The 14125-nt window shown below is 36.9% G+C and overlaps 1 protein-coding gene across 1 annotated transcript in view; it reads right to left on the reverse strand.

Moving 5' to 3' along the window:
- LOC131430417 (probable serine/threonine-protein kinase DDB_G0282963) overlaps window positions 1-13733 on the reverse strand; it is a 322488-nt gene extending 308755 nt beyond the window's left edge. Inside the window, exon 1 of the mRNA XM_058595404.1 lies at window positions 12001-13733. The gene's annotated coding sequence lies outside the window, so the exon portion shown is untranslated. The remainder of the gene's footprint in view (window positions 1-12000) is intronic.
- Window positions 13734-14125: the final 392 nt, after the last annotated feature.

The raw sequence follows: 14125 nt of genomic DNA on the forward strand, positions 1-14125 counted from the left end.
CGAAACTTTAATAATAACTATAAGAGTAATAGTCCTATAAGAGTCTAATAATCGCCCTTTTAATCAAATTTTACGTGAATTTTCAAAGCTGAATTAATATAATGGGTTCGATTCCCAATCCCGCGCATACGCTCAGAAAATTTTTCTCGCCCGTAGAGGCGAATGACCATAAGGTTTAAACCTCTATAATAAATAAGAATAATGGGTTTAAAAAAATAGTGATAAAAATGGAATAAGCGTTTCTTCCAGTTTTATTTCTTCGCTTTATTTTCTAACTTCTAAAAATACAATCAATTTTCCAAGACTACATTTTTCTAGAGAGTCCCATTGATTTCCTTCAGCTTCTTTCTGGACACCATTTCTGCTTAAGTAATACTTTTCAAGCAACAACGATTTGAAAAAAGCGCATGCCAAAAATGCATTCGCCCTTTTCAAAAACCTGCACAAAATTTGTGGTTTGCCATACCAAAGAGGCTTGAACAAAGTGTCATCCAAATCGGAAAATGTTGGCGGTGTCTTCGTCACCTTTTCTGTTTTTAGATTGTGGAGATTTTTCTTATGAAACCCCGAAGACGGATTTCGGAAACTTAAAGTAATTAATTTTTCTTAGATAAATTGACATGAAAATTATTGATTTAGTAACCGATTTGCAACTGCGGACAAAAAAACAAGGTTTTCGTTACAAATTGATTTAAGTTGGCGAAAAAAAAATGCATGAAAACGTGCGTTCTAACAACATATGAAGCCTCTCTAGAACTTTGGTGAGATTTGGTTTGCTGCCGCTATAGTCGAGAGAAACTTTAAGAGAGAAGTTAACTTTAATTCATGTTAGGATAACTCAAATAAAGACTCCCAGAAAGTATGGACGCACTTTGATTTCGCTGTAAATAATTCACAAGTGTTAGATATTCAAATTTTATTCGATATACTGATAATATTAGACTACAACAACAGAATATTATTTCCTACTTACCCATTGTAGATGAGCTGGCGCATCTTCTTGCGAACGTTCCTCATTAAATTTCGTACAGACTTCTTGGTGACAAGTTTTGACACTTTTTTCTAATCTTTTTCGAACTGTTGAATGGTTTCGGCTGCCGAGACATGTTTCCTAGGATGTGTCTTTGTTAATGGCCGAAATATCTCAATTGGTCGAAGTTGTGGGCAATTTGGTGGATTCATGTTTTTTGGGACGAAAGTGACATTTTTGGTAGTACACCATTCTACCGTTGATTTCATGTAGTGGCAAGAATCAAGATCTGGCCAGAAGACAACACCCAAGTAGTATGTTCAGTTGCTGTCCTGTATTTTTCTACTGATTGTGCAATTTATCAAGTAAGTTCATTTTACTATTCTTGTAACTGTTGTGTTTTGGAGAAAGCGCAATTTTCTGTGTTGTGCAACATAGCTTTAAGTTCTTCCGTTATTACGAATATTTATTCACAATTATTGTGCAACTGATACAAAAATCATGCGTCGATCCCATCACAGAGGCAGTCATAAAATCAGCGAAAAAACAATTGTGAAACTCGGGAAAACTACTACCTACTGTAAACAAGAAATGGAATGACGTTTACAAAAACATAACAAACCTAAGTTCTAATAAATAAGCTTCACATTTGATTTTCAATACAACTGTTCTTAACACAAACATGGATCTTGTAAAATAATCTGCACATGAAAAATGATTATGCTACATATTGTAGAATTGATCTTTTGTGTTTTTGTAAATGAAAAATCGACAACGAACTGCTTTTTTATGGTGAAACATGTATTCGAACGCATGAAATTTTCAAGCGCCTTTGAATTAACGTGTTTTGATGATTGTACACCAACTTCTGTGAAAATAACAATCTATTATTTTTAAAGAGAATCATCGGAATGGTGTTTAAAATACGTATATTCAAGCATACTTAAAATTTCCAGACGGTTTTGATCGAACTAATGTTTTATTGAACCTGAAAAATCTCGAAATGAATTTTTCTTCAATTTTTTCTAATATGGCATCGATGGTAACAGTGAGTTGAATAGAAAATGGTTCACGCAACGTAATGATTTATATTATTTAAATAACGGTATACATTAACATGTGAATATTCCAGAGAGAAATATTATACGTTTTGTTTTGATTTTAAACAAACTAGTTGAATTAAGTAACAATACAGTATAAAGATTTTTAACGGGCCCGACATTTGTGATACGCACTGTAGGTATTATTTTGGCAAGCCCATGTGTTGGAGTTGTACAAACAAGTTGCACAAACAGTATCATGAGAGTCACTTTAATGAACTTAACTTTTCGTTCAAAAGTGATGTCAGATCTGCTCATGATTTCAGCAAGATGAAAACCAAACACAATTGTTCTGATTGAGTTTTGTTTTCATTGCGTATGTAATGTTGTATTTACGCAACATTTATGATAATATTCTCATCTTTGTAAGTTTTGTTTTCATTTCAAATAAATAAATCTTTTAAAACGTTTTTGTAAGTTTTGGATTTCATATCATTGTTTTTCTAAAAATGAAGAAAACTACTCACACTGACCTACAATTTTATGAGGCAGCCAAAACTATGCAGACTTAACAGAAACTTTTTTTCACAGTAATGTTATAATTCGGCGTATCAATTTTTATCTTCAGGAGAGCATCATTTTGTTAATTTCTTTTTCACAAGAGATTGATAATCATTTCGACATATTTTGCGTCCAATACAATTTTGAAATTTGTTTTTAAGTTGCACAATTGGTGTAGTTACTTCCATTTTACATGACTATGTGAATTTTTCTACAGAACTTCTAGAACTGTTAGTGCAATATGGACAAGTTGGTGATCTGCTGCATAGTTGATTTAGACGTACCGGAAGTAGTTCTACAGTGATTTTTTCGGTAGTAGTGTGAAACTTTACAAGGGTAAATTGCACAATCAATTTTAATATGTTTAAAAATCTGTCTGAACATTGATAACATAAATGATAATTCAAAAACAATTGTAAAACATCTAGAAATTTCGATAAATTACATTTGCTACCTGGGCAGGATCCTTGTGACTTCGAATCATGGGTAGAAGTCGTTTTTGTAAACATTCCTCGATGTATATTTCACTGTTCATTGAAGCAGTGGTGATGAAGGGTTTCGAAATCTTACCGCAGCTACAAATTGCTTGCCAGTCTACAGTCTGCACAAGAGGTTAGAGAAGAGTGTAAACAACAGAACGCAGCCATAAAAATTGACAGATTCTGAATCATTGTGAAATGGCGACGGTTTTTGGTTGCGTCCATACTTTCTGGGACAGGCTATAATTAAAATAATGATATAGAATATCAGTTCGTTTCGTTTTTCATTTAACCTAGTACTGAAACGACGCAGTTTTTTTATGAAGCTTCACATACAAGATACGATGTCATTCAAAATTGGCATCACTGTCGGGTTTAATCGAAGAACAAGAAGCCACCAAGACCAAACCCCGAAAGCGACGGAAAACCGGCAGCGTGAGATATCACGAGTAGGCATGGTAGTCACAACAGAACACCCAAAGGCAAAGACCATCCGCGCGAGAATGCGCCGCCGCCCAATGCGCAGTTCATTTCGTAAGTTGTCTTTGTCAGTTCCGAGAATGGCCAAGTCACCGACCATCAACCACACACAAGTAGGATCCGAACCAAACCGCAGGCCACGGCAAGTTCAATTCTGTTGACTCATGAACTTTGTGCTGTTTTCTTCCCGCTCTGTGCCGTGTTCCGTCGCGATCCCGATCACACACTCAACAATAACAATCCGAGAGAGAGAGAGATAGAGAGGGAGTCCCTTCCCAACATCGCAATTGTTCGCGTCTTTTTGAGAGGCACAGAGTCTCGCTCTCTCTCTCTCTCGTTCGGTCATACATCCGGTCTTTTCGGACGTCGTCGTTGTCGTCGTCGTCGTCGGTGTCAATTCTTCGGAGCAGACCATCCCTCCCCCAAACCGCGATCAAGAAAACGTTTTTTTTTCTTCAGAAATTAATATTTGTATTTACCGGTGTAATTGAACTCGGCTGATGGTGGCTGACCGTTCTATAGAACGCACTCGAGCACAAGAGCTTCTTCGTCGGCCAGTAATGGCACGAACACTTGCTGCAGGGAGTCAGACGGCAAATCCCGATGCCGAGTGTAACGACAAAAAAAACAAAACTTTATACATTTATTGTTGATAAATAAGGAATGAACTGGCCCCTGGCCGTCGGTTGGAGGCATGAAGCATGAAGGGGAAAATTACTGATTGTCTGGCTGACTGAGTGACTGAATGTGTGATCCCGAGTCGTAACGTCATCCACCTTTCTTTATCGTTGACGGCTTTGACAGTTTTGCCGCATTTTTTTCCGTTCGCAGTTTCGGTTTTGCTTTTTTTTTTGGTGGGTTTTTAATTTCATAAGCACGGTTGGCCACCGGGCTATGCTATCGACGAACCTCCACCGACCACGGTGACAGTGCAGGCGAAGATGACCGTGTCAGCCAATGTCGGAAGATAATTGTTATTGCCTACTTAACATTGTCGAGTGCTGTGAACGCGTGGGGCTGAAGATTTATGAATAATGAGCCGATTTTCGCAGGTACACGAACCAACTCAAACAAACACGGGACAGAGCCTGCAGTCGGAGTCACAAAAAGGACATTTTTACTGCGGTGGCGACAACGGCGGAGGCAAAAGGGGACACCACGGAAAGGCTATCGAGATTTCAGTGATATCACGGTTGTGTTCGTTGAGCAATTTAAAAGAAACTTTACAGTCATGCGTCGGTGAATTATCGTTCGGATAACGAAGGAATCCCGGAATTGTGAAATTTCATATCTCAGATTCTGTTATATGATGTTGGTAGATGGTTTGTATCGCATATTATTTTCTCAATAATTGACTATCCATAGACTTGGCATAGACACCAGTGTTGGTGATTGCCGAAAATTTGACAGAAGCTGCTCGATATTTATCTATATTGTATACAACATTTTCAATCCGGTAGAAGATGCTACCAGAACTCGTGTCTCTCAATGCATGAACCGTGAGAGAATTTTTCTACATTTCTTCGCTCCACTTCATACTATGAGTATTTCACGGCCCTTAAAAATACAGTCTGACGATGATTGGTGCTGTGTGGAATTTCCCAAGAGAGAATCGCAAGTTGACAATTATCGCAGATCCCCACAGCAGCGAGCTAACCTTTGATTCTCAGGCAGGTCATCGAGAGAAATTCTCTCTCGTACTTGTGTCTATTCTATGTTAAATGAACCATGCCGGTTTTTTGTTGCTGTGATGATATCCGTCTCTCTTTGATGGCACTGATTGAATCGTGTAAAGAGTTGCTAGTGAGCGTTTTTTGATACGATAAAAGCCATCCTTGATAGACACTACAGTAATTTTTTATGATCATATGGTTATTGTTGGGCTTGAAATACCTTTATCACTAATACATATTTAACTACTCTTCGACTCTTCGAAAAATTCACGTCACTCTCTCAAACCACTCATTCAACATCCTTATTTTACCTTGATTACCGCAGGTCAAAAATTTTGGAATCTTCTATTTTATCCTTTTCTGTTGTACATTACCACAGCAATTAATTCAAAGCTTTTTCATTCTTTTTATAAAGCACAAACACCCAAATTCAATCATTTTTATAAGAGATTTCATGTAAATAATTTTTTTATATACCATATACCATATATTTCACCCCGTCCATAACCATTTTGGAATAAATAAAATGAATTATAGTAGCATGATGCCAAATCTAGTTATGGCGATTCGAATTGAGTGTAAACAAAAGACGAACGGGTAATATAAGAGACAAAACTGAATTGACATGAACAGAAATAGGATAATTAAAACGCTTCCTTTCTGACGTAGGACTACGTCTTTGATTTCACGAGATCCGCAATAAAAATAACTGAAACGTTGAAAATCTCCAAATCAACCGTGTATGATGTGCTAAAACGTTTCAGGGAGCGAGAGCCTCAAGGTGAGCGTCGTAGTGGGACATATCCCGAGCAAAGTCAAACATCAAAACGAGAGCAAATCGAAATCTTATTATGATAGCAACATCACATTGAAATCTTAATATGATCTTAGCTCATCAATTTTCCAATTGATATCACATTATGTTATCTTTTTGCTGTTACTTTTGAAAAAAAAACTAGAGAGGCAAAAATTTTGGGAAACTCCAAAAATGATTATTCAAATCAACAACTTAATAACTGCATAAAGATAGGACTAATTCTATTAGGTGATACAAAAATGCAAAAATAAATTTTAACGGAACAATTATTTCTTTAATTTTATGTTGCGTTTTACAAAAATGCTTCCTGTGGTAAATGTCCGGAACCATGACCGTAATCAATGAAAAGATTGTTGTCAACACTTTTGCAGCTTTTACACCAATAATCCTTTATATTATTGTTGTAGCACCACACATCTGGAGGACAATGCATAGGTTGGCGATCTTTGGTGCCACGTTTATCTGAAGCTAGTTTATCTCCTTTAGCGATCTCATGGCATACTGAGCCTTCACCAGATCAGGCCAAAATCCTTCATTCTCTTTCGAGGACGAATAGCGGCTTGGGCATTCTCATCTCGCTGATCGTCAGCCACAGAAAGACTCTTCAGGAACTTGGTAGGAAAAATACATTTGACGTCAATGATTTCCTTCTGGTGGGGTACGTTAAATATCAGATTCTATAAAAGTTTTCGCGTTTAGTTAAAAAAAGATGTTAAATGTTCTGACTATTATTTTCGGTTGTTGTTTTGACCGTTATTGTCTGTGGTTCAGAAATCAACTAACGGTATTGCCGGCGTTGCTTGAAAATGTTTCATGAAGGCAAGGCCGCAAAACAAATTTTCGAAATTGTTCTGACCATTTAAATATTCACAGCGTAGTGAAACAAAACTTATTTCCACATAATTGCTGTTCATAACTACGTTAGATAACACTTTCGTTCTATAGAATAACGATTCAGTTAATTCAAATGCCATCGTAAACTTATTTTCATCAGCTCGGTTCGACAGTTTTTTCAATTTACATGACAAAATGCACATTGATTTTATGATTTCTTCGTCAATGCAGATCGATTTTACCTTCCTTGGTTAAGAATATTTATTTTCCCTGCCTCTTGTGAATATTTTCGCGACCCACTCTTAGCCGCTAGAAATATGCAGTACTGGTCAAGAAGTACCATTTTTTCGTAAAATCCGATCCCATGTTTGGGGCACTTGCTACACTCCTTCATTGAAATAACCCTTTAATCTACTTTGATGTGAAGGTAGTATCTGTATTAATCAAGAAGTATCGTTTCTCGTCGAATGAATTTTATATTGAATTCCCCTTATGTTAGTGAACTTGCAACAACAGTTCTCTACCCTCTGAGTAGTGTAAAAAGTATCTGTGGTCGTCAAAAAAAAGGGGGGAGGTGAAAAGTGATTTTCCAGACTCTTTTCTCCTAGTCTATAATCTCCGGCTTCCCTCGTTTGTCGACAAATAAGAGAAATGTAACATTTTTTTAGAGGCACTTGCTACAAACTCCAACCTTTTGTTCACCTGTGCAATGAATATCTGATTAGACACGAAAAAATAGCTCTGAATTGCAAGTGTGGTGATAATTTAGTGAGTTGTTATGGAATTATTCCGATATTTACAAACAATGAGCTGAGAGCTTCTTTAATAGACACTTGCTATCTTTTACCCTTACGATAATCTATTACTTGTGATAAATGTATGTGCCTGTTGAAACATTTCGATTTCGTGAAACTTGAAACATTTTGCCTCAAATTCTCCCTGTTAGCAAACACTTACTGAAACCACCACCTTCCCCACCCCCCTCCTCTTTAAAATAGCAGCAAGAAGTAATAGGCATTATCTCACCACTACACAGTGGTTCAAAAGCGCAATTTCACGCTCTTAATTGATAACTCATAGGATCGTGGTTTTTGAGGTACAGTATCTTCAGCAAAGTTGCTCAGAATTAATCACATAAATAAAATTTGCCATCTTTTGGCAAATTTTATTTATGTGATTAATCCCCCTAAAAGTGAGATAAACATTTTATTTTAGCTCAGGGCCAACATAGGGGCTAAGTTATTTCAGAATCAAGTAAGTTATTTCAGAAAATTATTTCAAACAACTTTGCTGAAGGCACTGTTCCCGTAACTTGAGTGTAATTCAAAATAAAATGTATTTTCTGAAAAGGGTGTCCAAAAACCAGTTTTTGTAAGAAAACATATATATTTTCAATTTATATGAGTTTTTCATGTTATACAAAGTTTTTCATCTTTAAAAACTACACAACTTTCTCGAACATACTATGCTGCTATCATTTCAGTTTAATGAAATAGAGCAATTTTTCATGTTTTTTTTAAATAAAATTTCAACTTGTTTATTATCCAAAGGCGCAGGAAGGTGCAGATTAGACTACTTACATATTAAAGTACTTAAAAAGAGCTTTCATACCGTGGTTGAATTACTCGTCTGCGACAGAGCTAATAAAAGTCATTTTCATTGACTGAAAAATAAACGAAAATGACAAGAAATTATTGTCACTCTCAGTTTCGCTTGCAAACTATGAGAACGAAATCCATGTCCAGTCAATGACATAAACGGGAAAGTAGTTTCAAAATTGTGTTTTTTCTTTCATTTGCCCTTTCAGTCATTTGCAGTTTTCAGTGAAAATCCTATAGTATTCAGTGTCGATATTCAACCAAAGCTGTGAGAATTGAAAACGACAGAAAAAGGTTTCACAATAAGTTTTAACTGTTGGTGCTCGAATTTGTAGTAGTTTTGGTTTCCAAAGAAGTTCTGGGATGTAATTACTTCGATTTGCCATATTTTAGTCACTTTTTATAGCCAAGCGTCACATATTTTCAGTACACCGATGCAAGAATGAAAATTTCAATTCTGCTGTTGCTACCTGAAGACGTTAGTTTGGTTTCGTCTTGTCATAGAGGAAAGAGTGACGTTGGCAATTATGCTCTCTCATTTTTTCGATGAGAAACTAAAATGCTTCGTCTCTCTTCGTTTGTTCTGGTGTCGGTCATTTGCGAATGAGACAGTAAAACATTGAAAATGAGACTGCTGAAATGGTTTCTTTCATTGAGAATGTGTGACAATTTTAAGCTCTGGTTTGCGATCGTCTGCAGGCGAGATATGTTCTTTTCAAATATCCTTGTCCTTGACATTTTCCATGATAAGGTTCATTGTATTTCAAATCTGATTTCAGTATACATTCATTACTATGGTACTTGACACAAAATATTATTTTTTGTGCACATTGAAGTCTATAAATTGAATAGTTTAGTAACTGTTTTGTCACGACTTTAAAAAAAGTCATCATCAAATCGAATTAAGTTATGTCATCTTCTGGTAGAGAAAAGTATGATCAAAACTCATTTCTTAGTTATTTGTATTTATTTTATGATAGCTGACAATGTTCTTAACCAGCTAAAAGACTCTTAGCATCGTTCGACAGATTCTTCTTGGACTGTTTTGGCCATTCACGAATATTTGTAACCAAAGGATCCAATGAAACTAATTACCAATTCATGGGATCCCGACTCGTAAGTGATCTGGATTGCTCGCGTGTATAATACTCCCGACATCTGTATAAAAGAAACTTCTTAATAATTATGAACAGTACAATATAGCAAGCATTTATCGATCTCCACTTTAATTGATGAATAGAAGATATTTATCCACAAAGCTTTTCTATATAAAAAAAATTTACCAAAAATGACATAACGTAATTCGACATGATAATTGACTTTTTTCAAAGCCGTGGTTTCTTATCTCACTTTTAAAAAACGTCGGACAGTTACTTTCAAAAAACCGTCTGTAATTATTACTAAACTTTTATATTTGTGAACTTTGATGTCCATAAAAACCTTTTATTGTAAGAGTTTCCATGGTAACGAATATATACTGAAATCTGATCTGAAATACAATGAACCTAATCATTGAAAATGTCAAGGACAAGGATATTTGAAAAGAACATATCTAGCCTGCAGACGATACGAGTAATTCAACCACGGTATGAAAGCTCTTTTGAAGTACTTTAATACGTAAGTAGTCTCATCTGCACCTTCCTGCGCCTTTGAATAATAAACAAGTTGAAATTTTATTTAAAAAAACATGAAAAATTGCTCTATTTCATTAAACTGAAATGATAGCAGCATAGTATGTTCGAGAAAGTTGTGTAGTTTTTAAAGATGAAAAACTTTGTATAACATGAAAAACTCATATAAATTGAAAATATATATGTTTTCTTACAAAAACTGGTTTTTGGACACCCTTTTCAGAAAATACATTTTATTTTGAATTACACTCAAGTTACGGGAACAGTGCCTTCAGCAAAGTTGTTTGAAATAATTTTCTGCACAACTTTGTCGAAGTAACATAGGCCCTATGTTGGCCCTGAGCTCAAATAAAATGTTTATCTCACTTTTAGGGGGATTAATCACATAAATAAAATTTGCCAAAAGATGGCGTCTATCATTCTGAGCAACTTTGCTGAAGATACTGTACCTCAAAAACCACGATCCTATGAGTTATCAATTAAGAGCGTGAAATTGCGCTTTTGAACCACTGTGCACTAGGTGGATTAGGAAGGGATTTTTTTCGAGTCTTGCCAAACAAAGATGTTTTCAAACTATTCTTGCATTGCAAAATCCGTGTCCGATTTTAACTCTCAATGTTTTTATTCGATTCTTGCATACAAAAATGTTAGAACGGGTTTTACAAACTATTAGTACATAACCGAATTTGCTTTCAGCCGTTCATATAAGAAATAAATAAACATGATAAATCAATAAATTAGGGTTAATGGAAATAATATCCCCCTTAAGAAAACACTGAGATATTTCCAAGTGTATTGAGAATGTAAGTATTTCATTGCAATACGGATGATGAACATAATTTTCAATGACTCCAATAGAAAAGATGAGAATTGATTGATATAACCACATTTTCCAAAGCGGCCACATTCTTAGTTGTTTTCGCTCACCTCAAACATAATGCCCCAGCAGCCGTAAAATATGTTTCACAACAAATCAGTGGCATGACACACAACAAAATACATTTTATCCCACAACAATGATGCATTATGCTTCTTGAAATGTCCATAAAGTTACTGTTTTGAGATAATCAGTATGTCAAAGAAATGGAGGATAAAACATCTATTTAGTCGAAGCAAAACCTTACATCGAAAAGCTGCCAAATAAAAATTTTTAGTTTTTTCATACTTTCCTGCAAACGACAACCACCGAACTTGCATAGCAGAAAGATCCTACGAAAAGATAGTGTTAGTGATAAAACTTTGGTTCAGAAAAGTCTTCAATGCTTAAGAAAAGAAAGGGGGCATTTTGGCTAGCAGGGGCGCTTTATAAGACTTTCCCCTATTTCCTAGTCATATTCAAGTCTAATGAAAGTTTTTGTTTTACTGCAAACATTTGACATTAAACTGTACTGTATCTTGAGTTTACCGTAGATTGAATGACTCTAGTAAGAATAATGCTTTTCGACTATTACCCATTTTAATAACATCGTCTCTGACAGGGAAAAGCGCACTTTGTTGTGCAGTTTCACAAACGATATTTCGAAATGCATCGTAGAATTTGAAAAAAGAACTGCAAATTTTTTGTATACCAATTTACTGTCTTGATAATAAGACAATTGGCAGCATTCGAAAAGGATTTTGTTTAAAATTCAAACCATTTTTTATGAGTAACTTTAAACCAATTTCAAATTGGACCCTTAACATTTTTTGCGTAATAAATCTTAGACTTCTTTTTATACGTTCAATTAAAACGATACTGTCACAAAACAACCACGTTTTGTCTTATCCGTACTGGCTTTCAAATCATCATGAGTGAGGCGATTTTTCCTGCAACCACCGAGCCCCCGACTTTACCCCCGGCTGATATCATGGCATTTATGTATGGAAACATTGCGCACATTGTTTGTTATCTCAACAAACCGAAACTTTCGGACTCACCTTAACGATCTGGTATTGTCTCAGCAAACACTGGTTTGTTACGTCGTTTATTATTTCTTGCTTTTTTTATTTTGCTTCAGTTCAAAAGACCCGATTATTTCCGATTGTGGTAATTCAATAGCGCGATGCACGGTACTCGTGCTGATAATAATAAAAAAAAAGTACATTCACAGTTTATCACCGTCACCAGATTACTTTCCAATGGTCAGTTGAAGTTGTCATTCCTTGTTTTCTTCTTTATTGTTGTTGTTGTTGATGTTATTGTCGTTACGGTTACCATTCACTGATGCCGTCCACAACACCGGATATGTCACTGGCAGCACATACCGTCACATACACACACACCCCGTCGATCGTCAACGAATCTCTGCACAGATATTAATTTCAGCGTCTACCCCCGTCGTCTGGTACCACCCCGCAACGCCGTACCACAGTACATACCGGTCGTAGCGCACTGTTCTCATTACCAAAGTACTGACACTTGGAGTGCCATCACCGCCGTCATCACGTCGTCTCACTTCTGGTATTGTACACACTTGCAAACAAACACCGCACACACAGCCCAGTAGGCCACACGGGTTTATTCAAAGAAAACCAAGCGATGTAACATTTAAACTTATAAATGCTTTGACATTTCAAGTGACTTAAGTCAAAATGTCACAGAGTGCTGTTGTTTTTTTTCCTTCTTCTACGACACTACTCGCGACTAGTATTGCGCAAAGACACCGGCACAAACATACACAAAAAAAACCCGCTCAGTTTGTTCACTATTTGTTTTTTTTCCTACCCACTTCCTTCAAATACACAAACACTCCGACACAACGGTTCTAAACTAGTCGGGCGCGGACAGAACACAACTTAATCCATATTCGTTACGACGGTAATAATTGTCATTATAAATATTTCAACCCGTAAATATAACACCGCCGCGCAATGTCGCTTCTCTCGCGTGCGCACTCAAAATAAAAACACACACACAATCACACCAACTGGCTGTGCTCTTTAGCGCCTCGGTTCTCATGTGCGCACGGAACACGTGTGATTCACGAAAAGGTCACAGCGCAAGTCGTCTTCGGGAACCAACTGGTTATCATCACCTATAATCCTTCACTCGGATCACCGGATCGGATCGGATCGGATCGGATCGGGTGGAATCGGTGGCGCGTGGGAGTTTCAAAGTCACCGGTTTGCTGATGACCACCCACTCGCGGTTAATCCATTCACAACCGCCCTTTTTCCAGCAGGGGAGTTGGTTCTAAAATGATTAATGATAAAACGCGCACTTCCTTCGACTGTCCAGCTGTTGGTACAAACAAAAGGGAAACACGCGCAACACCAACTGATAGGGGGAAAACACCTGACTGACTAACTGACTGATACGCCGCCGAGACAACGGCTGCTGCGCCCGGCGAGATTCCAAGCGTTGTAGCGCACACCACAAACTACGAAAGCTGACTGATTCACTTGCTTCGGTGGAAATGCTAAAACAACGTTGTTTTTCTCCTGCTTTACCTTTGCGCGCTCTCCCGCTCATGGCATGCTTTGCTACTCCGTTCTATGTCAAGTTCTGGCAACACTCTCGCGATCAACGCGCTCACTCTGCCTGCGGTGGGGTGGTAACTTCGCGGTACTCCACCGCGGCCGGTAGCCGACAGGTCGCGACACGTACGGTGAGGTATCCCCGCATCCAAAGTTCTCGCGAGAACGGTCAGGAAGTGAGGCAGTGGTTGACTCTCCGGAATCAATTCACGTAGCTGACCTGGAAGGAAGCAGAAATTACCAATACGTTTGTTTTTTTTAAATGAATTAAATTACATTGTCAAAAGTTGGCGTGAATTTTACACCTTCTAAAGTCATAAGATCTAGGTTTTATAATGACGAATTTCGCGGTAAATTGTGGCAGCACTCTCTCAGATTTGATAGAAACTTACTGGACATGTCCCAAAATTCACTTTACATACGTTGTTCTTTCAAAATTGATCTAGATTGTCTTTTGGAAAGGACTAAACTTTTTCAACCAATTTTTGTTCAATTGGTTATTGTCGAAAACCCAACTTTAAAAGGTCGAATACGACATAAAACTACTGCTGGGTTGTTCGAATTGTTGACGTAGGACTACACAACT

The sequence above is a fragment of the Malaya genurostris genome, chromosome 2, assembly GCF_030247185.1.
Source record: "Malaya genurostris strain Urasoe2022 chromosome 2, Malgen_1.1, whole genome shotgun sequence".
NCBI classification, from domain to species: Eukaryota; Metazoa; Arthropoda; class Insecta; order Diptera; family Culicidae; genus Malaya; species Malaya genurostris.